We start from the raw sequence: 24,961 nt of genomic DNA on the forward strand, positions 1-24,961 counted from the left end.
ACACATCACATCGGTTCCTCAGGTCCGCTCGGCTCATTTGATGCCATGATTCCAAATACCACCCAAATGCTGAAATGGGTGACTCTTGACTGTGTATCTCCAACTCCAGCTCCTCTCCTGGCCCACTGGACATCCCCATTTGGATATGACAAATGCACCTCAAATCTAACATGTTCAAAATGAAATCACCCTCCTCTTCTCAAACCTGCCCGTTCTATATTCCTTAGGGCAAATGGCTCCACTGTCTGCCCACAGTCACCAAGATCTACCCAGGGAACGTGCTTGGCTGCTCTCTCCTTTTATCTCTACCTCCAGTTGGTAGACGCATACATTGCTATTCCTTAATGGTGGTTAATCTATTTCCTACTTCCTCACTGCCCTCTTCTAAGCCCTCAGGATTTTTAGTTGCCCTCTAGCAACAACAATCTCTTAGTTGTTTTTCCCTGCCTCCAATTTTCTCACATCTCCAAATGATATGGAATCCTTCAATGAGAGAAATATCCTAAAACACAAATCCGAAAGTTGTTCCCCTTGATGTGTCATGTTGTCTTTATGATAAAGTCTTTTTTAATGTTTATTTATTTATTTTGAGAGAGACTGAGAGAGGCAGAGGGAGAGAGAGAATTCCAAGCAGGCTCCTTGCTGTCAGTGTAGAGTCCAACATGCGGCTCGATCCCACAAACTGTGAGATTATGACCTGAGCCGAAACCAAGAGTCAAACGCTTAACCATCTGAGCGGCCCAGGTGCCCTTATGATAAAGTCTTATCCCTATGGCCCACAACACTTTGAATGTCATGCTTCTCAAAGGAGGCTGAGATCAAGCAGTATCATCTCTTTTGAGTTATTTGGGGTTTCTCGCTGACCAGGATGTTACTGACATTTAGTGGGCAAAGGCCAGCGATGCTAAATATCCTGAATGGGAGAAGCAGTTTTACCCAAAGAGAAAGTGTCTCATCCAGGGACCAATAACTACTGAGTTGAAACACACTGGCTGAGGTTTTGGCCACTTATTCAGTCTGATTTCTACCTACTCAGACTTCTTAACGTTGTGCTGGAACCATCTTGAACTTCACAGTTCCTAGGGAGGACTATTATTTTACACCTCTGTCTTTGCCTCCTCCACCCTCAGCCCTAGTCCCACTCACTAGATCCTTAATTTGGCAACTCCTTCCTTCCTGCTTAACCTTTGAGAACTCCTCTCAGACGGTATAGGTCTGGGATTCTCTCCTTCCATTTCCCTCCCCAGGCTGGGGCTGGCGTTGAGCCTCCAAATACCTTACGCTTTCCTCTCTACTACTGGGTTTGGAGGTAGCTCCCATTCCATGGTGAGGCCTGAAGTGCAAGCCAAGTTAGTTTGTTTCTGTGTTCCCTAGCGTGGAGCTAACATGTAGTAGCTTCCTGATGATTTTTTAAAACTATAGAGTATCTTCCATTTTTTTTTTTTTTGTCAGGATCTTTTAAATCTGAATATGAATACATCTGCTTGGTAAAAATTCAAACAGTACAAGAAAGAGACCAGGTAGCATAGTCAACCGAATTATCTGAGTTTGAATCCAGGCTTTACTGCTTAACACATCAGGAGATAATAACAGAGCACCACTGGATAGTGCTCTAGAGGCTCAAGTACCAGCTCTGTCCCCTTATTGGATACATGACTTTGGGCAAGTTACTTGACATCTCTCTGCTTCAGTTTATACAAAGATAAACTAAAAATAATGAAATCTGTGCTACATGCTTTTGGATGATTAAATAAGATAATACATACCAAACACTTAGAATATTGCCTGGCCCAGAGCAAATACTCAGTAAATATTAATATTATGATAAGTAATAGCAAGAATTTATAAAAGGGTATATATTAAAGGCACCAGCTTCCCTTACCAGTGACTGCCATTATTAATATTGTCTATGTATTACTCCAGACATGTTATATAGATACCCAGTATTTTTGGGCTTTCAAAAACAATAGGGGCGGGGCGCCTGGGTGGCTTAGTTGGTTAAGCGTCCGACTTTCGCTTAGGTCATGATCTCGCGGTTTGTGGGTTCGAGCCCCGCGTCGGGCTCTGTGCTGACTGCCAGCTCAGAGTCTGGAGCCTATTTCAGAGTCTGTATCTCCCTCTCTCTCTGACCCTCCCCTGCTCATGCTGTCTCTCTCTCTCTCCTAGAAATAAATAAAAAATATTAAAAAAAAAAAAACATTAGGGGCAAATTACACATTTTTTATTTTTCCTCATTTACACATATGATAGAGACCTGTGCCTAGTAGCATGGGTAGAGCTAACTCATTGTTTTAATGGCTTAATAGTTTAATAGTTCCATGAGTTATTTACTAGTTTCACAATTTTTTAAAAATTTTTAAGTGTTTTTCATTTATTTTTGAGAGTCAGAGAGAGACAGTGCGAGCAGGGGAGGGTCAGAGAGAGGGAGACACAGAATCTGAAACAGGCTTCAGGCTCTGAGCTGTCAGCACAGAGCCCAACGCAGGGCTCGAACCCACCAACCATGAGATCATGACCTGAACCAAAGTCGGACGCTTAAGCGACTGAGCCACCCAGGCACCCCAGCAGGCTAGTTTCATAATTTTTTGACCAGCTCCTCATACTGGGGATAATTTCCAGTTGTTCACTGTTGCCATAAAAGCTTTTTGTTGAGTAAGTGCATTTATCACAGATACATATCTTTCCCTTAATGGAAGGCAATCTCAAAAACTGCAAAGCTTTTGGTCACCTGGCTTCCTCGGGGTCTCTTACATTGCCCTATATTGATGGAGTAGAGATGCCAATGACCTTGGGTTATCTTGTCTGTCCCTTGCCTCTTCCAAGCTCCCACAGGCTTTATAGTCTTTGGGATCCAGACAGCCTGAATTTTCACCAGTAAACACATCAGGTAATTGATTACTACTGCTAAAAATGATTAAAGAAGACCATTTAGGTAATACAAACAAACTTTTTTTAATACTTCATGAAGTGGACGTGTCCATCTGGAGAACTGCAAGATGGGGTGGTAGGTGGGAAGCGTTTACAGAATAAAGAGAAAGGAACAAGGAAGTAAGTACAGAGCCCAGAGTTGGCTTAGTGTTTGGGAAGTGATCAAACATTACTGGATTGTAAACATTACTAGACATTACTGGGACATAAAGGGTGCTTACATTTTGGGTGGCTGACATGTCACTCTAGGCGGGGTGGTGCTCCTTCTTGAGCCAAGAATTTTATTTTCAATGCTGTTGTTGAAAAACAATATGGAACTATAAACTCCGAGATGGTTGCAGCTGGGCCGAAGTGGGGAGAACACGCTCCTTTATCTTTCCAGATGGGGGAAATGATTCACAATTGTCAGAAATCTGATATAAATTTTAGAAGTACATGCAATCAGTTATATAAATGATAAAACATAAATCACGGTTCTGTTTGCTCTGTGACAACTAAAAGAAATGGCTAAGTTGTCATCAGTATAGAAAATAAATAGGAACCCGTATAATACCTAAGTGAGTCTTCCCACTCCCTCCCTCTCCTACAAATATACTCACCTTGTGCCTGTGGATGGGATTGGAAGAGTGGAGGAGGCTGGAGGCAGGGAGGAAGGACTAGATGGAAGAGATAGGCAAATGTCAGTGAGAAATTCCCCTCGGGTCCCAGTTTTGCCCAGAGCTGCTTTTGCCTCAAGCTCTACCACAGAAACTATTCAGAGAGGAGGCCAAAGAGGAGAAACTCCTTTGTGAAGCTTTACAGGGGTAGACATTTCTGAAAAGCTGATTGTGTTTCTAACCTATCCTGCAAGCCCACCGTCACCCACATCCAATCAGCACAAAGACTGAGACAATAAACCTGCTCCACAAAAGTTTCTGGAATCCAGGCTTGTCAGAGACAGACTGCCTGAAATATGCAGTTCCCTTCTGGAAGATTTGTTCCTCATGACCCCATGTTTTACTAACTGTCAGTGGAGAAGCAAAGGCAGGAGTCAAGATCGTGTTCTTGGCGTCTATCTTCTGTGGATACCGTGCCGCCGCACGAGGGATTGCAGTGAGTGATAAAGAAGCATCTCCCATTTGCCCTGGAGGAGCAGCTCATCATTCTAGTGTATTTTGTACAGAATCAGCCATTTTTTCCAATCAGGTTTTTCCTGCTTTCATTTCTGCACAATCAGTCAGGTTGGCTGAATGGAAAGACTAGCCCGTTCATCTGGAAATGCCAGATGTGCTTTTTCTTAAATCCTGGAATGCCTGTCACTGAACAAGGCCAACCTTCCATCTAGAAGGTTCTGCCTGGGGCGTGTGCCAGGTGTTGCACCTGGGCTACCGGCTCCTTGGGCTGCGAGGGCTCTTGTGTTGGACTGAGAGAAAGCCCGAGCCTTCCCCTTGGCTCTCTACTCTGCAGAGAGCCAGCCTGGAGTAGCAGGAAAAGGGCGAGATTTAGAGGTAGTTTCTAGCAACATTCCTTACTAGCTCTGTGACTTTACTTCCCACAGTTGGCATTCAGTACATGTTAGTTATTATTAACATGTGTTAGTGACCAAACATCCCCAGCAAATGGCACGCCTCGTCCCTTGCTTCTTACTCTGTGTCCATAGATGAGCTTCATCTTCAGCACCTGGGAGTGTATTAGAAATGCAGAGGCCCAGGCCTCACCCTTGAGCTGCTGAATCAGATTCTATACTTTAGCAAGACCCTCAGGAGGCTTCCACACGTGGTCAGGTCCTAGAGGCCCTGTGGTCTGGTTAGTGGACAATTTGCGCCTCCCTGAAAGGGAGGACCAGCCTGCTTTATTCAGAAGAACAATCTCTCCTAAAGTTTTCCTTGTGCTGAACATGTTTCCCACAGCCCCAAACTAGACCCGTGGTCACATCAAATATGGAGCTTACTTAATGGGAGCAAGGAGACGGAATATCTGACTTTGAGTTTTCCCATCACCGTGTTTAACTCCCAATTCATAGCTTTCTTTTTTCTGAAAAGTGTGGAGCATTATTTTTAAAAAGCCCAGCCTGAGTCACGGATAAGGCCTTGCGGTGGCTTTTGATAAGCCTTTCTCCCAAAACGTTTCTTTTAAGGAAAAAAAGATTTCCTACAGACCACCCCTGCAGAGGAATCTGCCCTCCCATCTTGCCTTTGGGGGGGTCACACACGGCATTGATGGAGCTTGTCCATGCTCCAAGCTGGGGTGCCTCCCCGCCCCCCCCTTTGAATGAACGTCACAGGCCCTGACTATTAAATGCTTGTTTCTTTCCATCATACACGCAGGACACCAGGCCATTTGCAACAGCAGTGTTTGAGCATGACCCTTGCAACGCATACTTGTCACAGGGAAGCAATCCTGCTGCTCTCAAAGACCCGGCCTCCCGGCCAGAGGCCTCCGGTTCCCATCCGTGGCACCACAGAGAGCCTATTTAGAAACAACGACGCTGCCTGGACTGTGAGTTATGACGCTAACCGTTGACGCAAAGAGACCTCACGCTTATTTTGGTCATAATTGTCTACTTTCCAATTTTCTCGCCCCAAAAATGCCCACCATGTAAAACTTCCAGCAGGAATGCTCGTTGTCACCCTTGGTGTCCTTGATGAAGAGTTGTACGAGGTTCTGGCTGTGTGGGATTGCTCTGAGACCGCTGGAATCCAGGGAGGGGCTGGCTGTGGGCTCTGGAGTTAGAGACTTGGCAGGGACTTGGTCATTCGCAAATAATAGAAACCCAACTCAGTCCCAGCTCGGTGTGCTCAGCCACTGGGAACAGCGCTGGGTGGCTCACGGGAGAGGAAAGGGCTGCAGAACCAGGGCGTCAGTGACGCTCGGGGAAGTCTCCATGGCTCCAGAATTTCTCCTTTGTTCCGCACGTGTCTGCACGCGCGTGCTGGCATCTTCTGTACCGCTGGAGACAATGCTGCAGGTAGCTCTTTGCCTCCTTTTTTCTGTACTGTGTCCCTAAGGAACCTGCAAACGACCAGCCTGCTTTTGTACCTCCGCAACTCCACACATGGCAAGCTAAAAATGGTTTTTACATTTTTAAAGGGTTGTAAAACGGTAAACGAAGCAGGCGATGAGACAGGACCCGATGTGGGATGCAAAGCCTATTACGATGTGGCCCTTGACAGAAAAAGTTGTCTGACTCCTGAGAGGACGGAGACAGACTCTCAACCCCTCCACCAACTCCAGCAGAAATGTCCCCAGGAGATGTGCGCATCCTTGAGGCAGTCAAGGTGGCGAGGGAGGTCGGGAGACTCTGACTGACCAGGCTAGAGTCATGTGACCCGGCGGGGCTGAGAGAGCAGGGAGAACACAGCTACTGCCAAACTGCAGCCCCACCTGACAGGAAGGGGGTTCACACTGTCCTGCGCTCGGGCCTCCTGCCTCGCGTCGGCCATACCCAACCAGAACCACCTGAGGGCGTGTCCTGGAGCTCAGCCTCGGGGGGACAGAGCCCAGTTCAGCTGAGTGGATCGGAAGGAGCAAATGGAGAAAATCCAGACATAAAGTGCACAAGAGAATAAGTGTGTGTTCTGACTCTCCTCAGGGCTGGCCTCACGTGTACTACCTGCGGTCACAGAGGCCTGAGCTTGGAAGGACCCACGCTTGGTCCCACATTCTGCTGTCGCTGCCTTGAAACAAAGGGCCCTGCATTTTCATTGTGCCCTTGGCTTCACCAGTTGCAGGGCCTCGGCTCTATTCTTAGGACTGCGTGATCTCAACAAGTCACTTTATCTCTTACGACTTTCAGTTTCCTGATCTAGAAAATGATCTTAACAACATTTTCCTCTCAGGGTTGAAGAGCAAATGAGATTTGTATGTAAAGGGCTGCTTGAGAGAGTGAGCCATCAACAAAGACAATTTCCTTCCTTCCCCCAGAGTGCTCTTTCTCCCATTCTCCCCAGAGATGGACTTTGGCAGCTTTGGGCGGGCAGCTCAGGAAAGAGCATGCTCTAAACGGCAAGAAGCAAATCTGGGTAACCCAACTACAAAGAATACCGGCCTTATTTCAGGCCACCAGCTGATCAGGAGGGAAGGAGGGACAGAGGAAGGGAGGGCTAATTGGCTGTTTTGGCCATTAGTCATTCAGAGATCATGGGGGGGGGGGGACCCTTCAAAATCCCCTAGCTCCTTTGTTTGATTTGTGAGGAAACTAAGGGCCATAAATATTGAAAAAACTGGCCAGAGGTTCACAGACATAGTACATAGCAGAGCGTGACCCCAACCCGGGATAACTAGGCCTAGTTCAGTGAGCTCTAGACTCACTCCTGTTAAATTAATTAAACAAGGAAGCCATTAGACTGATGAGGGTCTAAAGTGAAGGTGGCCTAGATAAGCAAACCAAATATCCAAGCCTGTAAATGCCTCAAGTTTACCAAATCGAAACACTAAAGAAGATTAGTCACAAGCAGGCGACTAGGCTTTAAGTTACAGCTGATCAATAATTTCCTTTTTCTTTTTCTTTTTTTTTGCTTCCGCATGTTTTCTATATAAGCCTCTTCCCTGGCTTCCCAGCCCAGCGCTCCTGACCACTTGGGGTTTGGGCCTCGCCCCATTCAAACAGCGAAATGCTCAAATCCCATCGTAAAATGTTTAATATGCCTCAGTTTATCTTTTAACACAACATACCCATGCTCGCACCAGACACTGGACATGGTTTGACTTAACTGTAAGGCTTGGGAATTATTATCGATTTGCTGTGGCCCAAATAGTCCTTTTACAATTTGCTTTTTCTCCTCCTCACTCCTCTCCCCTCACCCCACCCCCAAATCCTCTCCCTCTTTCTTCCTCTGCACCTTCCAATTCAAAGAAACTCGGTGTTTTTTTCCTTAGGGACATGTAATAGCATCATGGGTGCCATCGACCTCAAAGTGAAGGGCCTCAGGACTCTGACGAAGCCGACAGCAGGATGCCCTGAACACGCCACAGCGCCTAATGGAATCTGCATGAAAATTTCATTTTCTCCACATAATGACTGGGTTCTAAAATATTCAATGTTTTGTGAGTCTCATTAAGGTGAAATAATTCTATTCTAACTTGAGTCATAGGTTTTCTACCTGCTTCTATTCCTAAAGGCTTTTTGCAATTCTCGTCAGAGTTGGGTTTTTTTGTTGTTTTTTTTTTTAAATACAAAATTGTCTTCTAGCCCACAGAAAGCTTTAATCTGGTGAGGACAGTCTGTTTCTCCTGGCAACATCCAGGATACTAGATGAACAGGGGTCAGCTGGGGAGTTTGAAGAGAAGCCTTGGTAATCTACAAAACAAAGCTGGGAATTCTCTGAAGAATGTTTAGCAAAGATACTACAGTTTGAAGTGAATAGGAAGGGTTTTGTTCACAGGCTCTGCCTTGCTGCTGGATTCAAAGAGTGTTCAGCCCCAGAAAAGAACATCAATGTCTTACTTGGAAATTAAACACACACACACACAAAAGGCTTCTTTACTGCCCACGTTGAGTTTTGCTTAACTGTAGGAAAGTTCATCACGCCTGAAAATATGTATTCTTGCCTCTGATCCGAAGCAAGTGTTACAGAGAAACAAAGACACATTTTCTGTCTTTGGGGAAACAAATTCTCAGGGATTTTGCTTCAGAAAGATCTACAACAGACCCAACTGATTCTGCAGAGGGAGACCTCGAAGTTTGGTCTGTGGATTGTGAGTGGGGTCGCTGGCCTTTATCCCCTAGTCTATGTTTGTGACCTCAGGCGAGGCACTTAAACTCTTTGTACCTTTATTGTTGCATTTGAGAATCAGGGATAATACTTGCCACCTACTTACCCTCAAAGGGATATGAGAGGATTAGCCAATTAAAGTTTGCCAAAAGCGTGGAAGTCAATGGAGGGAAAAATCTATATGCCTATAAAGTATCATTATCATTCCTTCTGTCTACCTTTTCTCTCTCTCCTTTTTGCTGTCCTTGGAGACTTGGGAGCATTACTTGAGGGTTTGCTTTCGGTGGCTGTTGCACACAATGACCATTTCCTATTAAATGACTTGTTTGAAATTGGTCCTTTCTATCCTATCAGGGAGAGGTTTCCAAAACAAAGCATCCTAGACTGACTGTCAAAAGGTCAGACCTGGCAAGGTTCCCTTTGGGTTTATCTTCAGAGTCCTATAGAGTAGAAAAATCAACCCTTTTCAGGTAAAATAGCATAATTTGGAAAAATTCACCAATTAGTGACTCAAAGCTGGTGAAGAATAAAGGTACAGTCAATGTAGGGTCCTTGTTACGATCCTAAAAGAAATTCACCTTTCAACCAAAACAATAATAATACTCTATATGTTACAAATATTGCCCCTGTGGTTCTTACAACCACCTGTAAAATGAGTATAACTCAACTTGGTCATATTATGCTCATTTTACAGCTAAAAAAAATTGAGATTCAGGGAGCATGAGTGATTTTTTTCCAATGTATTTAGCAATGAGTGGCAAAGCCAGGACTAGACTCCAAATCTCTGTATCTTCTGGTTCCAAGGGCAATAGATTTTCCCACTACGCCTTGCTGCTTTCCTTTGACTATGGCTCAAATGATGTTAAAAGTCCAAATATTGTTGCTTTGACACTCCAATATGTGTTCTTTTTCCACACCACAAAACAACTCCAGTCTGACACTGTTTTCCTGGAGGTAGCACCAGATCCCACAACTTTAGTCCTACAAGACTATATCCCTCATTTCATATGCCAGTTGCAAGTCCGGATAGTCACTGCTTTTGACAACATACTATAGCTTGGAGGTTCCAATAACCTCCTCCTCTGGTTTGATTAATGTCCTAGAGCAGCTTACAGAACTCAGAGGAACACTTTGCTTCCTAGATTGCGAGTTTATTATAAAAGGATGTACTACCTCGGGAAGAGCCAGGTGGCAGAGCTGCATACGGAAAGGTAGTGGGGAGAGGTGTAGAGCTTCTATATCCTTTCCAAGCACGCCGCTCTCCCTGGATCTCCCTGTGCTCAACAACAAGGAAGCTTCCTGATCCTGTCCTTTTGGGTTTTTATGGAGGTTTCAGTACACAGATATGATTGATTAAATCTTTGGCCGTTGGTGATTGAACTCAATCTCAGCCCTTCTCCCCTTCCTGGAGCTGGAGGTGAAACTGAAAGTTACAACCCTCTGATCACGTGGTTTGTTCCCCTGGCAACCAGTCCCCATCCTTAGGGACTTTCCAAAAGTCACCTCATTAACAAAAGACCTTTATCGATTTCTTCACTTAGGAAATTCCATGCTAGGAACAGTAGATGAAAGCCAAACATATTTCTTATTATAAACTACAGTATCACAGGTATCCCTTCCTTTTCTTTGCAGACCACCTGGACATGTGTAACAGATCTAATCTGATAAAGAACTTGTGGAAAGCCTGGAACAGAATGCCTTTTCCAAGACCACTTCCTGTGTGCCATGGAATCATAGGATGCCAAAAGCTCACTCTCTAATTCGACCCATGCTCTTGCTCTGCAGTGTCTAGAGTGTGATAAACAGTTAGCCTATTAGAAATATTTGGTAGACCCTGATGCAGAGATGGAAAATAGTTATCACTTTTAAAAAATAAAATTAAGAGGCGCGTGGGTGGCTCAGTCAGTTAAGAGTCCACCTTCGGCTCAGGTCATGATCTCGGGGTTCATGGGCTTGAGCCCCGTATCAGGCTCTGCGGTGACAGCTCAGAGCCTGAAGCCTGCTTCTGATTCTGTTTCTCTCTCTCTCTCTGCCCCTCCCCCACTCCTGCTCTGTCTGTCTCTCTCAGAAATAAAAAATTACATTAAAAAAAATAAAATTCAACTAAGTAAATCTTGAAGGTCTTTACTCAACAATTCATGAATCAAACAGCATTCAATATAGCAGAAAGGAGTTCCATGGATGTGTATAAAATGAAAGACTTTTATAGGCAGAAAGGAGAAGGAACAAAGAAGTTATTCTAGGGGAAAAAACAGGTTAGAAGATGGCAGGGGTCTATCAAGCAGGTTACTGAACTAGTGCTGATCAGGCAGTTCTTGATTGACTGGTTAAAGATTCTGTTTCTGGGAGAGCTGAAGCTGTAATTAAGTTAAGTCTTGGTTTGGTCACATGGAGCGTAGCATGAACAACTCCATTTGAGGCCTGTTGTCTTGATTTTAACATCATCTTGTGGGATAATGAATGTTATGATATGTCAACCAGATCTGTCTTTCAGACCAAAGTCATCATTCCCCCAGATTCTGGGGAGTTCTTGGCTAAGAAATGGCAGCAGCCCAAGGGAATTGCCCCACCGAGTTCACCCTCTTTTCCTGGTGGCGAGAGTTAAGGGGTGGGTGGAGGAAGATTTGTGAAGGTACAATGTCCCTGCCTCAAGGCAGGACAATATCAAAGGACTTTTGATATCCCGGAACTCCTCTTAAAACTTGGTTGGGGCATTGTTGCAATTTCCTGACAGTTCAGTTTCTTCCTAGACCTAGCCTTTCCCAGCCTCTCATCTCTTATGGTTATTATTCCTGAGAGGAATCTCCCAATAAACCTGCTGCACACAATTCTAAGAATTCCAGCACCTGTTTCCTAGGGCATCTGACCTGCTACAGATGGTACCAGAAGGGGCCCAAGAAAGCAGATTTCAGCTAGCTGGCAATGATGACTCCATAACTGGTGAGACATGAAGCATTAATTGCTCTTATCATGTACTTGTAACCATTAAAATTTTCACCAGTGATGAATTGGGATGGTATACTGGTGGAATCAAATTGTACCAGCAAGGACAATATTTCTGGCATTTGAGAGTTTTGTGGTAAATAGTAATTATAAGGACTTTGAAACCAGATGGATATTGCTAGAGCCATCCATGCATGAGAGGACATCAATGAAAGGCTGAAGGCAACTAACCACCAATATAAGCAAAGTGTGAAAGCCACAAGGCCTCCTAGGCAGGATTCAGACTCCCATCTTCAGCAGGATGGCAGAAAAATCTGAGGATTAGGGCCAGGATTTAAGTATAAGAGTATTGGAGTTACATGGAGGTTGAAACTTCACCTCAGCAGGTCTCCTACACTAAGCTCATGGCCCTGTTGGAGGGAGAGGGACCCTGAGACTCAGAATGAGGAAGAATATGAACCCTCAGATTCCACTGGACTATCTTGTCCTAGAAAAGGTGGGGCATTCCTTTTTATTAAAGGCTAATTCTTTCTTACGTAAAGATTATGCAGAAGACTCTACCTTTCAAGGCAACATGCACCCCTCATAATCGACCCCACCTCCTCTTACAATCACCAGAAGAATAATTTAAGGTCAAGTCACAATGTAACCCAGCTGGGGAAGTGCTGAGGTTACAAATCAAAGAAAGGGATTATATACCTAAGGAGCTGAAGGGTCTAGCCACTTTTTGGCAAGGGACAGTGAATGAATGGGGAGGCCTGGATTAAGGAGGATTGAATATAAAGTTAGATAAAGAATAGTTTATAGAGGGGTATCTGAGTGGATCAGTTGGTTAAGCATCAGACTCTTGATCTCAGCTCAGGTCATGATCTTGTGGGTTTGAGCCCCATGTCAGACTCTGCTGCTTATAGTACAGAGTCAGCATGGGATTCTGTCTTTCCCTCTCTCTGCTCTCCCCCTCCACACACACACACTCCCCTTCTCTCCACCTCTCTCTCTCAAAAAATAAGTAAATAAGCTCAAAAAAATAATAATAGTTTCTAGATACAGGAACACTTGCTCTTGATGCAGGATTTAAGATCCTAGCAAGAACCTCAGGAGACATGCCAGCATTGTTGTGGCCGATGATGGAGGGAGGGATAGAAAGGCTGAGGGAGAGCGGGCATATTGCTGTGCTATATCATGCAATGTCAGAAAACTTCTGTTTTCTGTTAGCTTATTATGTTAGCTTATTATGTTCTGTGAGAGACTTCAGAGGACATTCCATTTACCAAAGAAAACAGGATTGTCTGGGGACACCAGCATTGTTAAGAATCTTTGTGGTGGCTAACCTCTACAGACAAGGACTGATTTTGGAGGATGCTATTGCAGAACTGTCTCTCAGATAGCAAAGTGCTGGTAGACCCCAGAAAACAATACAGTACAGGTGGTAGCACTTAACTATCAAAAGTAAAGTAAGCCCAATTACTGTAAAGAGTGGCAAGTTTGGGGCAAGAAGACACGACTCCTACAGTGCTATGGAGATAGTTAATGGAATACAGCATTGCCAAGGTCAAGACAGAATGAGCAGACAATAGTCATTTCTTGATCTATTCAACAAAAAGGAAAGAAGGTTAAGGGCTAGTGCCCCAGTAAAATGTCACAATCCCTTCTGGGTTTCTGAATCTGATCTAGGTGTCAACCCAGAGTCCATCAACTGAAAGACAAGCTGGGTCTCATGAAGAAAGGACCCTACAAGGTCATGGCAAGTACTATTGTAACAATTCTCCCAGACCTTCTCCAGAGGGATCCACAATCATTTGCTTTAGGGAACCCTGTACTAGTGAAAGGGGAATACTCAAACACTTCAAGAACTCTGTGTTGACATTGATAGCCTGTTCACAGTAGGTCAGTTGAGCATCAGGTGTGTACACTGTTGGTCATTTCTCCAGTCCCTGAGTATATAACTGGAATAAGGAGTTGTTAGAACTCATAATATGGTGACTGGTCTGTTTGGGCATTTTAAAGAACCATACATTTGTCCACTTTATTTGTGACATCATGTGTTGTGTTTTTTTTTTTTTTAAGTTTTTTATGTTTATTTATTTTTGAGAGGCAGAGTATGAGTCAGGGAGGGGAAGAGAGAGAGGGAGACACAGAATCAGAAGCAGGCTCCAGGCTTTGTGCTGTCAGCACAGAGCCTGATGTGGGGCTTGAACCCACGAACTGTGAGATCATGACCTGAGCCGAAGAAGGATGCTTAACCAACTGAGCCATCCAGGCACCCCTGGTGACATCATGTTAATCAGGTCAAATAAGCATGAAGTGGCAAATATTTTGGAGGCCTTGATAAGACACATGAACTTCAGAAGGTGGAAAATATAGCTAGTGAGGATCCAGGGAACTACCACATCAGTGAAATCTTGAGCTGTCTAGTGGTTTGGAGCATGCCAAGACATCTTCTTCAAGGTAAAAAAACAAAACAAAAAAAAAAACCAAGATATTGTATATTACCCCTTGAACCGCTCAGGAAGAAGCACACTGCCTGGTAGACCTCTTTAGGCTCTGGCTGTAGTATACATTTGGTAATAATGCTCTCACCAAATGTTTACTGCTCTGTTCAAAACCTAGCTAAAAACAGTAATTTTTTTTCCATAGTTTCTGTGGGGCAGGAATTCAGGAAGGTCTCAGCTGGGAGGATCTGGGTTGGGTCTCCCGTGCACTTGTAGTCCAACAATGGTTAGGCTTATAATAGTCATGGGGGGTGGGGCGTGGGGTGAGGTTGTTGGAGAGGGTAGTGAGAGGGAAGTGGGGACTGGAACGGCTGGAAACTGGCAAAATCTCTCTCTGTCTCTGTCTCTGTGTGTGTGTGTCTCTCTCTTTTTCTCTCTCTCTTCATATAGTCTCAGCAGATTTCCAGTCTCTCCATGAGGACTCGGTTGAGCTTCCTCACAGCATGGTTGTTGGTTCCAAAAGCATTCTCTGAAGGCCAAGTAGAAGCTATATAGTCTTTTCTAAGCTAGTGTCAAAAATCTTTACTTCTGCTGCTCACCTTTGGTTGGAGCTGTCACAAGTTTCCACCCAGATTCAAGGATAGGAGACATAGACACCCACTTCTTAAATGGGAGGATTTGGGGATCATGTTTTTCAAACGTCATAGTGTGATAAATTGAAATTAGCATCAATTCTAGAAAAACCTGGGCATGTGGGTTGGCTCCACTAATTTCTACATGTGTAATAATAGAACACATCCTTTCAGGAAAAGCTGTTTTTAAACTGAAGTACAGTTGGCACACAAAGCTACATTGGCTTCAGGTGTACAGCATAGTGATTCAATAACTCTTAATGTTATGCTATGCTCACAAGCGTAGCTATCCTATGTCTCCACACAGAGTTATTACAGTACTATCACCTATATTCCCTATGCTGCACCAGGAAAAGATTGTTGCCTTCTTTTTTTGCTTTAGTTTCCTCAATGGCAACATGGAAGATGGCAATTCCTTTTAGTCAAACTCCATAGGATGCAAGGAATAGAGACTCACTCATGTTACGAAGTGTTGCCAGGAAAAACCACACCAAGGGTAGGAATGCCCCTGCCTACTACTGAAAGTGGAGGTCATGGAGTCCCATGCTGGTCCTCTTGTATTCTTCTGACTTGGCTCTTCTTTTCCTTTCAGTTTCTCCCTCCTACTTCATACTCCCCTTCTGCTGTCTCTACCCTCTCCTTATCACTTCTAATGGTTCATGGTTTTTGCTTTCTTAGAACTTGAGCTAGCATCATGGTCTCTTCAACTTCCCTCTACATCGAAACATTTCAACATTGGCTCTGACCACTATCTTATTCTCTAGGAAGATCCTGGTTCAAATTCCTAGGAATGGGATAAATTTCTGGCCTCACAGTGGATTATCTGTTTGGGTAACTTTTCCTGTTACCTTGATATAAAGAGAAGCTCAGCCCTTACAAATTTAGCTGGGAGTAAAGGGAAGTCAATCATCAGGCGAGGCTATAGATTCATCAGCATATGTCCAGTGTAGATGTTGACCCCCAAGGATTGTGGTGCAGGTCAATGAGAATAGAAAAGTAAAAGGTATTATTAAATATAAAGTTATTGAAGACGTGATATTATTTTTTTAAGATTTTTTAAAAAGTAATCTATATTTCCAACATAGGGCTAGAAGTCACAACCCCAAGATCAGGAGTAACATGCTCCATGGACTGAGCCGGCCAGGTGCCCCTATTAAGTTTTAAACATACATCCAAATGTATCCCCAGATTCATTAGGAAGCCATATATCAAGTTAACATCCTTGCTAATTAATCTAGCATACGTTGTTACAGATTAATGTTTTGTTTCCATAAATGATTTTTGCCAGTGTTCTTCCGTAACATCCAGCTATATGCTAGTTATGTCAGGATCTCTGAGTCGAAACAGAATCCTTCAAGTTTCAAGCAATTAGGCATTCAAATGAATGTCATGCTAACATATAGATTTAACATTGTATTTTCTTGGATTCTCTTTAAAAATGGGGATACAGAAATTATTCTTCGTTCAGTAATATAGCATTGAAAATGCATCTGTTTCTAACTGCATGTGGTGTCTGCTCAAATCTGTATTGGAAAATTACACTGTAAATGCTTTGTAGGCTTTTTTCACCACTCATTTTCAGTCTCTCACAGTCTCTCACTTCTTAATCAATTCCTATTTTCTCAACACAGACTGCATTGCCACCAAGCTATCAAATAATAATTTTTTTAGAACTCAAAATGAAAAGGAAAAACTTAGCCAAACAAACGAGTGTGAAGTTCAGTAACCTTTTACCTGTGCCATCACGCCAAGGCGTTCATCCCTCTGCAAGTGGTGGGTTAAATTCAGATGGGCACCTGATATGGTGATCGCAATTCTTTAATTCAAGGTTTTTTTAAAAGTCTGAAATGAATTTCCTTTCCCTTGTCTTCAGGAAAGCCTGCAAATACCAAATCCAATTATGAGAGAGATTTAATTTCCCTTTTGGTATATGACACAGCACAACAATTATCTGTGGATGTTTAAAGAAAATTCATAAAGTAGAATTCTCTTGGTTCGCACCAGATAAAGTCCCCATGAAATGATGCCGTGGTTGGCGTCATCTCCTGACATTCATGCATGATTCAGCACCTCTAGACAACAATTTGAGGGAATCTGTTTTTCCATTACAAGCCAGACTGTCTTTTCGTTAGAAACAGAAGGGATCAGAATCCCCAGCTTTTAAGGCTGGCTGCCTCCTGTGACACCCAGCACCCAGAAGCAATCTAGGCACTCTTCTGGGTGTTTCTCTGCACACCACTCCCCGGGTCGGCAGCGATGAGGCATCCAGGTGATTGACGGATTTCTCACTTGTCCTTTGCCGGCTTCTGCATCTGCCGAGACAGCCTCTGTGTTTATATGCGTGATTAGGCTGCGAATTCTTGGGTCAACCACCCACAGATTGTATCAGAAATAATCAATCTTATTTGACTGTCTTAACATTTTGGCTATTTTCGCTGTTGAGGCAACCAGATCTGGTGAAGTATTCACTCATCAATTTGATGTTCTGCAATCGTCTGTCATGGTTCTGAAGTTGGAGGGGGGAAAAATAATAAAAATCAACTGTCAAAACAGTTAATTCCAAACAGTCTATCTAATCATGATTTTCTTCTTGACGCCAGAGAGCATTGCTTCCCCTTTCCTTTCTCCCCCCTCCCCATCTCCTCCTCTTCTCCTAAGATCTGTCCCTCCCACAACAGTTTCTTTCCTCCAGTTATGTTGATGAACAGCAAGCAGAGAAGAGAAATATTTTAGGTTCACAAAGGCTTACGTTTTCCTAGAAGATTTCCGTTTCCTTTGTTTTGATGTTTGATGACTTTTTGCTGTTGAGTCTTGGAAAGACAGATAATTGAATGTAGGGAGAATGTTTATCTTAATGGAGAATTTAGGCAGCAATGTCCTTTGCTTTCTCTTTCAAGATGAATTTTCCTTTTCGGGGAGCACAGCTCCAAAGCCAGGGACAGGCAGCTGGCTCGCACAGTCCCTTCCTGTCCCTGAGCCTGCTCCAACCTTCTTGGAACAGAACAGCTCCGAGTCTGGCCCTGTTGTGGGATGTGGCTAGCTTTCCAAGTTGGGAAATGTGTTAGTAATTACTTTTTACTGCTGTCTTTATTTGAATTTCCAGACTTCTCCCCTCTTCTCCCAGCCTGTTTTTCTCCACCCAGCTTTCTACCTCATTCTGACTGCTAATTTAACCCTGGCTGCCTTCCTCCAGAAACATTTGACCTTGTGGAAGAACTTGGCATGAATTTCTCTCCTCCTACTTCCCCAGAAGGGAAGCGCTGGGCTAAGATAATTAGCATCAGCAGGCAACTCTGCCTGACCGCCTGCCTGTGTCCTCTGGGTTTCGCTTGGTTCAATGGTAGCCCCCTTTTTCTGGGCAAAAGGGCAGTGGATACTAGTTTCCAGTTGCCAGGAGACCTTGTTTCACATTTTGCTTCAAGAAGGTGATACCAGGGATGTGGACAAAGCCAATTAGCTCCTTTAATGAAGTAACCTGTAGGGGAAATGTAGAAGCATGGGAACTTCCCTAGTTCACATATCCTTTCTTTGGATTTGAAACAATTCTATTGTTGTTGTTGTTTTTTTTTCATGAAGAAAGGTTATTCTGTTTCAATTGATAGTCTAGAAAGGGTTACAGGGAAACTAAGATTGTTTAACCTGCTTACATTTGCAATCATTTAAGAAATGTCCATTTCTTCTGTCAGTTGATAAGCTGATTACATACCACTTTTATCTCCCTGTTAATTAAGTCCCTAAGGACAACTACTGTGTATAGTTTCATAACTGAAATACCATCATATATGTACTTGAAAATAATGCTACTTCCGTCCTTGAGAAATGGTCCACAATTCCATATTCACTAATTCACTCCACTTTCCCTTATTACACGGAATGAGCAGGGTTTCATGGTATATGTTTGTGAATGTATATTATTGGTGTTTATAGAATAGAACAATGTTTGTAAAAATGGCTTGGGTTATAGGGATTCAGTATAGAGCTGCAAGTCAGTTGGGTGGAGATGGTGACAGAAGTTATAGGCAGAGACACTGACGAAACTCACAGTAGCACAATCTATTCAATCCAGCCTATGAAACTCAAGAGACATCGTACAAAATTTATACATTTTGTGCACATGTACAAAACACATATATTTTGTACGTATGTACCAAACACTTAGTCACACAGGTTAGGACTAAATTGTGGATCATCCATCCTATCCCTCTATTTACTAGGCAGGGGGAAGTAGCAATAGTATGTATGGGTCCAAGGGATAAGACCTCTACCTATTAGAAAAAACACACCCAGAGATGGGATCTCTTCGTATTGTATTCACCTCTCAGATTAATGAGAACTGGCACTGTTTTCTAACAATGAGATTCTCCCTGCCCCCACTTAGGAGGACCAGTCCCTTAATTAAGCTTGCATTCTCAGTAATGAAGTACACTACATATGGCCAAAAAGAGAGGATGTGAGAGCATGAGCTCTGGGGCTAAAGCTCTGCCTCTAGCTGTGGGCCCACCAGAGTATTTTCAGTAAGATACACACTTTGACTCTTGTACAAATATACAAAGAACACATGCCAAAATTCATTTGCCCTATTAATAAGGGAAGCAGTAGGACTGTAAAACTGTTTCAATAACTGGAAAGACTAAATCTATAGCTATAGATAGACAGATAGATAGATAGATTGAAATGATCTTTGGAATTGCATTTTATACTGGACAAAAATCATTTGCATTTTCATGACAAAAATTCACAAGTTAGGGGCACCTGGCTGAACAGTCAGTATAGCATGTGACCCTTAATCTCAGGCTTGTGAGTTCAAGCCTCACATTGGGCATAGAGCTTACAAGAAAGAGAGAGACTGAGGGAGAGAGAGAGAGGAAGGAAGGAAGGAAGGAAGGAAGGGAGGAAGGAAGGAAGGAAGAAAATTCACAAGTTAACTTATAACTTCTGGTATTAATCATTAGTAAATAAGAAGTCAAACAAGAGTACATTCTCCTAGAGAATGAATATTTGATGAACTCCAATTAGATAAAACTCCAGTATGATATTGAAGGTCATGCAGGTATCTTTTTGCTTTATTTTCAGGTTTGGGATAATTTTTCCCAACAGGACTTAGGGTAAATTACCTCATCTCTGAACTGCAATGCCTTTTTTTGAAAATCAAGAGTAAGAATAGCTACATTTCACAATTGCTTCAAGATTTAAATGAAATTATATATCTAAAGCATACCCCACAATACCTCCATAAGCGACAATTCCTTTTTCTCCATGGATTCTTTTTATTCCATGTTAACTGACATTTTGCCAATCAGTTCTCTTTCAATTGGCACTTCCACATATTACCAAAATAATGATAATTGATGGTTATGATGATGACCCTGAAATCTTCACAGCCTTCTGTGTCATTATAGTTAAAATTATGTGTTCAGCATTGTATTAATGTTAAGTGTAATTTATTATGTCTACTCTTTAAAAAAAAAAAAAAACTCATTGTCCCTGGACCTTGACTCAGTTAAAACAAAATTTCCAGTTAACTGAAACCATATTTTCCAGAATATTAAACGTAAAGGAAAACTCTAACAAGTGCTTTTACCTGGAACACCAATTTGAATCCAGAAGTGCCCATCTTAGGTTGTAGATTTGAACAAACACCCTCTCAATTTTCTTCTGACTCAAAGATTTTATAATAAGTAGAAAAGGATACCTAAGAAAAAAATAATACACAGAAAGAAGAAAGTCCATGCATTTTAGGCCTCAGAAGAAATACAATTGTATACTAAAAATAATAACTGTAGGAGTAGTATTTTTATTTCTTTAAAAATGTGTCATTAAGGACAATTTCAAATATATAGAAAATAATAAAACACTCAAATACCCACCGCTCCAATTTAAGACAAACGTTTTGTTATGTCACCTCGAGATTTGTTAAATAAAAAAATAAGATGCAGCTAAATCCCTCTTCCCATCTTCCAGTGTCTCCCTTTGCCCACCTCCTACACCCCAAGGATAATCATATCCTGAAGTTGATCTATATCCTATGACAATGTGCACCCGTAACAATATATAGCATTATTTTGTGAGATTTGAGACTTCACTCAAGTGGTATCATACGTTATGTGTCATTTTTTAACTTATCTTTTTTTCTCACTCAACACTAGGTTTTTTTTTTTTTAAACTTTATCTGGAGAGATCTTTCAAGACCTACTCTATTTTGTATCCCAAAATGTAATTATCCTACAATTTGTTGAACTATTTCTTTGCTGAGTTGTTATCTCCAATTTTTTTGTTGGAACAACTCTGCAAAAATCTCTTTGTGAATACAAATAATTTCAAATAAGGAATGTACTCCTTCTACCTTACCAAACTGCCCTCAAAAGTGATTATACTGTTTTCTATGTCTAACATTAATATTTTCATAAAATTATAGACATTTGACTGTCCTTTTCAATGAAGTGACCTCATAATCTGTGCCCATTTTTCTATCGGATTCTTTTTCATATTCATTTGTAAGAGGTGTGTGTGTGTGTGTGCCTGCGTGTCTGTGTGTGTGTAAAATCCTTTGATGGTTATATGTATTAAAATATTTTCTTCTATTATTCACTTATATTTTCAATTTGTTATGAATAAGAAGTATATTTTCTCCTTACATGGATAGCCCTTTCCTGGAAGTATTTATTCGTAGCTTATCTTTTCCTAATAGTGCTACTTTGGTCATGAACATCTCAAATATACATGGCCTAGCAATGGGTTATTGGTTTGTTCTAATGGTCTATTTGTCAATACTATGCTGCTTTAATTGCTATAATTTCTATAGAACCCCTGCAGATATAGTATTGTGGATCTTTCCTACTTATTCTTTTTCAAAATTGTGACTAATCCTGGCCTTTTCTTTTTCACATGAGTTTTAGAACTGGGTTGCCAAGTTCTATGAAAAATCCCATTAGTTCACTGTGGTTTTGAGGAAACTTCAGTTACAAAGCTAGATTTCATCCTAAGAAAGTTTGTTTGTATGATAAGTATGTTAAGAAGAATGAGCCCTGGGCTAAAATTTGAAACTTTGGGGTAGAATATGTAACTATATAAGAGCGTTTGTACAAGCCCATTTATAACTCTGAGCTTCAGTTTTCCCATATGTAAGAGGCTGGCCCATGATCATACCATAGCATACCAAGAACAATACCACTCAGAAAGTAGTTCCTAGAATAGCTGCATCAGCATCACCTGGGAGCTTATTAGAACTGCAATTAGAATCAGAATCTCTGGGGCGCCTGAGTGGCTCAGTCGGTTAAGCATCTGACTTTGGCTCGGGTCACAATCTCACAGTTCGTGAGTTGTGCCCCACGTCAGGCTCTGTGGTGACAGCTCGGAGACAGGAACCTGTCTCAGATTCTGTGTCTCCCTCTCTCTCCCTCTGCCCCTGTCCCACTCATACTCTGCCTCTCTCGCACTCTCAAAAACAAATAAACATTAAAAAAAAAAAAAGAATCAGAATCTCTAAGTATGGAACCCAGGAATCCATGTTTCACAAGTAAGCTCAGGCAATTCTTATGTATGGTGTGATGGTTAATTTTGTGTCTCAACTTGGTTAGGCCACAGTATCCAGATATTTGATCAAACAGTATTTTAGATGTTTCGCTACAGAAATCTTTTAGATGAGATTACCATTTAAATAAATAAACTTTGAGTAAAGTAGATTATGCTCCATAATGTGAATGGTCCTTGCCCAGTCAGTTAAAGGCCTTAATAGAAAAGACTGACTTTCCCCTAGGAGGAGGGAGTTCTACCAAAGGACCATCTTTGGACTCAAACTGCAGTTCTTCCATGGGTGTCCAATCTGCCAGCCCACCCTGTAGATTTTGGACTCGCCAAAATTCTACAATTTGGTGTAATTTTATAATTACACCAGTCAATTCCTTAAAATAAATCTCTCTCAGATGGATAGATAGATGATAGATAGATAGATAGATAGACAGATAGATAGACAGATAGAGATATAAATATAGATCTTTCTCTATATATTATATTATGTTATTTATATTTATATGTCTTTCTCTTACTGGTTCTGTTTTTCTGGAAAACCCAGACTAACGTACATTGTAGTCTGAGAAGCTCACCCTCCAGAGCACCTAGCATAACCCCATCCATGTATTGTTATGCCCAGATCGCGATCTCCCCAAAATCCCAAGACCACCAAGGAGTCCGAGTCACGTGTGCAAAAGCAAAGGGCGTTTATTCGGGCTTAAGCTCCGGCTCCCAGACCTCACCAATGCAGTGGATCCGTGCTGAGAGCCCTGAGCAAAGGCAGAGTAGGGTTTTTATGGGGTTTGTGACGGGGGAGTTACAGAAGTTGTGGCAGGGGAACAGTGATCCAATCATAATTATTCAACATTTTGACAGCGGGTTTAACCATACACATTGTCTAGAGTATTTGTTACTTTTGGCGGGATCCAATTACAACATTTAGAGTACCTTTAAATTCAACCAATTACAGAGCGAGCCTAGGTTCTTGTTCGGCGACTAACGGGTTAACTTTAACATTAGGTAACAGGGTCCTATCTATGGTTTCTATCTATAGGCCTCTCCCTCAGTAATGTGGAGGGTGGCCTTTCCTGATTGGGTGTTGCAAGGGCAGTTTCTCCTGCCTTGGGCAATGTGTAACTGCCTGATAGCTTCGGGGAAGCTGGAATTTAGGCCTTCTAGTTTAGAGGGGAAACTTAAAGCCTGTCATGGAGTCAGTTTGGTTTAGACATTTAGACTTGTGTCCTTACAGTATGATTTGTCCAGGTTCACCCATTTGTGAGGAGCTATGTCTACAATGTAGGTCACAGGATACCCAGTTTGATGTGTTTTCTGCTGTGCTGTGCTGGTTAAGGAAAACACACTGTAAAGAAGATAAACTGTTGATACTGAGTGGGTGAGTTAAGGAGAACAGAAATTTTATTTTCACAATGAATTAATTTGAGTTCCACTTAAATTTAAGGAGCTCACCTGGTAATTCATTTATAAATTTCTATCTACCTGACAGAGAAAACCGCCAACAGAGAACTGAAAGAGTGGGGCAAAATACCATTTAAAACTGAATCATAAATGAAAATAAAGTATCTCTGAAATAAAAATGAAAGACAGGATAAGCTTTTTTAGCAAAATATTTTATTACCCTCTACAACTTAAAACGTGTGCAAGTGTAAAGTGGGACCATAGATATAAGTGTAGACGTAAGCTCTGTGTGCTCACCACTTGGGCCCAGAGAGCATTCTGTGGGTAAATTTAACCACTCAGGCCCTGGGGACATGAGAGATCTGTATCCCAATAAGGGGGAATGAGTGGACGCAGCTCTAAACTTTACCCACTTCCTAGTAACATACCCTGATGTGGGGAGAACAGCACAAAAGGATCTAGGGTTAGATCATTGGAAACATTTCCATAGTGTAAGCACTTTGATATAATGGAATGTACTCTGCCTGACCTGAATCTAAATTCCTACCCAGCAAGCCAATGACCTTGGGATCGCTACCAGGTCGAACACTTTATGTTTCTAAATGTAGGAACCTATTGCCATCAGAGAGATTTTGCTGACTTGCACTCAATGACAGATCAGGCCTTAGTGAGTAATCAGTGGATTGAGAAAAAGAGAAATTAAAAAAAAGCATCGTTCTGACGGGCAGATCTGTTTTCTCCCTGTGTGAAGCACAAAACACACAAAACCATGGCTACTTCTAACAACTGAAAGAGTTTACAGAAAGCGAAAACTAATCCTCTCATGTGGAATATAAGCTTGGACACACAGACATTTATAACCCTTTATCTCGACTGAAAAGTTTTCGGTGCTTTCAAATGGCTCTGGGTTGTCTGAGGCTGACCTGAGGCCTTGTTAGAAATTTAGCATCTCCTCCGGCGTCACTACTGCTAGGGTGGGGAGCCCACACTGAGGCAGTGGGGGAGGCCCTGGGAACACTGCATGAATATTTATAAGGGAAAATGTATTAATAGAGCTTACAGAACCTCTATCCTCAACGCTCCAAGAGACAAAAGAAATGTCCAAGGGAGATAGCTGACTAGAATTTTTTAAGCTACTGATATTTTAAAATCTATTATTTTTAAATGGCACCTCTCCTCTCGGCATCTGAATGGGGAATTTCAAACACACACTGCGCATTCCCTGCCTTTATCAGCTGCCTTCCTAGGGACCCTGTTGGGAAACTTTCTTTTGAGTTTATCAGACCTGATTCTCTACAGAGAAACCAGCAAAGCCGGTATGTTTCAGAAATGCATATGCTGTCATTAAAATAGCTGTCCGTTCTCCCAGAGTACCTCCCATAAAAGCATTTTAATTCTCTAACCAAAA

At 42.2% G+C, this 24,961-nt stretch overlaps 1 long non-coding RNA gene across 1 annotated transcript; it reads right to left on the bottom strand.

The window, feature by feature from the left end:
* Positions 1–2,964: 2,964 nt before the first annotated feature.
* Positions 2,965–17,533, bottom strand: LOC144238085 (uncharacterized). Its single transcript, XR_013337006.1, has 4 exons — positions 17,378–17,533; positions 16,363–17,134; positions 3,528–3,584; positions 2,965–3,341 (listed from the first exon to the last, which is right to left on the bottom strand). It is a non-coding gene; the product is annotated as an uncharacterized LOC144238085 (long non-coding RNA).
* Between the last annotated feature and the right edge of the window lie 7,428 nt (positions 17,534–24,961).

Source organism: Crocuta crocuta, unplaced genomic scaffold (assembly GCF_008692635.1).
Source record: "Crocuta crocuta isolate KB4526 unplaced genomic scaffold, BGI_CrCroc_1.0 scaffold56, whole genome shotgun sequence".
Classification (NCBI taxonomy): domain Eukaryota; kingdom Metazoa; phylum Chordata; class Mammalia; order Carnivora; family Hyaenidae; genus Crocuta; species Crocuta crocuta.